General features: G+C 61.0%; 1 long non-coding RNA gene across 1 annotated transcript; it reads right to left on the reverse strand.

Annotated features, from left to right (window-relative positions):
* Positions 1–2,120: 2,120 nt before the first annotated feature.
* LOC120500148 lies at positions 2,121–3,130 on the reverse strand. Its single transcript, XR_005627039.1, has 3 exons — positions 3,074–3,130; positions 2,699–2,805; positions 2,121–2,324 (listed from the first exon to the last, which is right to left on the reverse strand). It is a non-coding gene; the product is annotated as an uncharacterized LOC120500148 (long non-coding RNA).
* Between the last annotated feature and the right edge of the window lie 131 nt (positions 3,131–3,261).

A 3,261-nucleotide genomic window follows, 5' to 3' on the forward strand; every position in this document is an offset into this window, starting at 1 on the left:
GCCGGGGGGCTCCGGGCGCGGGGGGGGGCCCGGGGGGGCTCCGCGCGACCCCCAGCGCGCAGCCCCTCCCCCCGCGGGGCCGCAGGCAGAGGCGGAACTGCAGCAGGCCCTGCGGACCCCAGACCCAAATTAACCAAAATTAACCCAAATTAACCAAAATTAACCCAAAATCCACCGAAATTAACCCAAAATTAACACAAAATCCCACCCGGGACCCCCAAAATGAACCCAAATCACCCCGGGACCCCCCGGGACGGAGAGGATCCGGAGCTCCAAGACCCCCGCGGCGGCCCTGCGGACCCCAGACCCAAATTAACCCAAATTAACCAAAAGTAACCAAAATTAACCCAAAGAGACCCAAAATCCCACCCGGGACCCCCCGGGACCCCCGGGCACCGACAGGATCCGGAGCTCCAGGACCCCCGCGGGGCGGCCCTGCGGACCCCAGACCCAAATTAACCAAAATTAACCCAAATTAACCCAAAATCCACCGAAATTAACCCAAAGAGACCCAAAGAGACCCAAAATCCCACCCAGGACCCCCCGGGACCCCCGAGCACCGACAGGATCCGGAGCTCCAGGACCCCCGCGGGGCGGCCCTGCGGACCCCAGACCCAAATTAACCAAAATTAACAAAAATTTACCTAAAATTAACCCAAAATCCACCCGAAATTAACACAAATACACCCAAAATTAACCCAAATCACCCCGGGACCCCCCGGGATGGAGAGCACCCGCGGCTCCAGGACCCCCGCGGGGCGAGCCTGCGGACCCCAGACCCAAATTAACCCAAATTAACAAAAATTAACCCAAAATCCCCCCGAAATTAACCCAAATTCCACCCGAAATTAACCCAAAATCCACCCCGGGACCCCCGCCCGGACCCCCGCGACCCCCGGGCACGGAGAGGACCCGCAGCTCCAGGACCCCCGCGGGGCGGCCCTGCGGACCCCAGACCCAAATTAACCAAAATCCCGAAAAATTAACTCAAAATTAACACAAATCACACCGAAATTAACCCAAATACACCCAAATTCCACCCCGGGACCCCCGCCCGGACCCCCGCGACCCCCGGGCACGGAGAGGACCCGCAGCTCCAGGACCCCCGCGGGGCGGCCCTGCGGACCCCAGACCCAAATTAACAAAAATTAACCCGAAATTAATCCAAATTTAACCCAAAATCCCCCCGAAATTGTCCCAAAGAGACCCAAAATTAACCCAAAATCCACCCCGGGACCCCCGCCCGGACCCCCGCGACCCCCGGGCACGGAGAGCACCTGCAGCTCCAGGACCCCCGCGGGGCGAGCCTGCCGACCCCAGACCCAAATTAACCAAAATCCCCCAAAATTAACCCAAAATCCACCCCGGGACCCCCGCCCGGACCCCCGCGACCCCCGGGCACGGAGAGCACCTGCAGCTCCAGGACCCCCGCGGGGCGAGCCTGCCGACCCCAGACCCGAATTAACCAAAATCCCCCAAAATTAACCCAAAAACCCACCCAAAAATTAACACAAATCCCCCCGAAATTAACCAAAACCACACCGAAATTAACACAAATACACCCCAAATTTACCCCGGGACCCCCGGGCACGGAGAGGATCCGCAGCTCCAGGACCCCCGCGGGGCGGCCCTGCGGACCCCAGACCCAAATTAACCAAAATTAACCAAAATCCCCCCGAAATCCCCCCAAATTTACCCAAATCCCGCCAAAATTAACCCAAATTCCCCCGAAATTAACCCAAAATCCCACCCAGGACTCCCCAAATCCTCCTCAGGACCCCCGCGGGACCCCAGACCCGAAATTAACACAGAGACCCCCGAAACTAACCCAAAATTAACCCCGGGACCCCCAAAATCCCCCCCAGGGACCCCAAAATTCCTCCCCGGGACCCCCAAAATTAACCCAAAGAACCCCAAAATCCCCCCCAGGACCCCCCGCGGGGCGGACCTGGCAGACCCCAGACCCAAATTGACCCAAAGAGCCCCAAAATCCCCCCCAGGGACCCCCAAAATCCCCCTGAAGACCCCCAGAATCCCCCTCAGGACCCCCAAAATCCCCCCCAGAGACCCCAAAATCACCTCCTGAGATCCCAAAACCTTCCTAGAGACCCCAAAACTCGGGGTTGGGGGAGGGGAGGGGGGATTTGGGGTCCCCCTCCCCCCACGGCGCCGTCCCGCGGTGGCGATGACGTCACGGCGACGCCGCGGTGACGTCACTGCTGCTTGGAGCGCGGCCAGAGGCGCCCGGTGAGGGAGCCCAGGAACGGCCCCGCCCCCGGCGGCTTCCGGCCCTGCGCCAGCTCCGCCCTCCGCTGCTGCTCCTCCTATCGCAGGTGAGCACAGGTGAGACCCCCCAGGTACCCCCAGGTAACCCCAAATATCCCCCCGAGACCCCCCAGGTGTGCCCAGGTAACCCCCAGGTGAGACCCCCCCCAGCTCCAGGTGAGACCCCCCGAGACCCCCCAGGTAACCCCTGAGACCCCCAGGTAACCCCCAGGTAAATCCCACGTGTACCCAGGTGCCCCCCAGGTGTATCCCAGGTGCCCCTAGGTGTGCCCCAGCTGTCCCAGGTGCCCCCAGGTGCCCCCCAGGTAACCCCAAATATCCCCCTGGGACCCCCTAGGTAACCCCCAGGTGCCCCCAGGTGTATCTCAGGTATCCCCAGGTGTCTCTCAGGTGCCCCCCGGTGCCCCCAGACCTCCTGGAGGCGGGAGCGGCGCCGCAGGAACGCCGCCAGGGGATCGACCTCGTGCGAGTAATTCTGCAGCACCGCGCGCACGTCCTGCACCCCGCTGAGCGCGATGGCTGCGGGGGAAAGGGGGATTTAGGGGATTTGGGGGGAAACGGGGGGATTTGGGGCAGATCTGGGGGGAGATTGGGGAACTTTAGGGGTGAATTTGAGGGATTTCAGGGGGAAACTGGGGGATTTCGGTGAATTCTGGGTGGATTTTAGGTGGGTCTGGGTGGGTTTTGGGCGGGTCTGGGTGGATTCTGGCTGGGTTTAACGGGGTTTTGGGGTTATTTCAGGACATTTTTGGGCCATTTCAGGACATTTTTGGGGCGTTTCACCCACTCTTGAGGAAGGCAGCCAGGTCGTAGAGCGCGCGGTCCTCGGAGCCGCTGGGTTTGGGTGGGTCTGGGTGGGTTTGGTGAATTCTGGGCAGATTTGGGTGGATTTTGGGCGGGTTTGGATGGATTTTGGGTGGGTTTAAAGGGATTTTGGGCTATTTCGGGACATTTTCACCCACTCTTGAGGAAGGC

The sequence above is a fragment of the Passer montanus genome, unplaced genomic scaffold (genome assembly GCF_014805655.1).
Source record: "Passer montanus isolate IOZ18808 unplaced genomic scaffold, ASM1480565v1 scaffold1784, whole genome shotgun sequence".
NCBI lineage: Eukaryota > Metazoa > Chordata > Aves > Passeriformes > Passeridae > Passer > Passer montanus.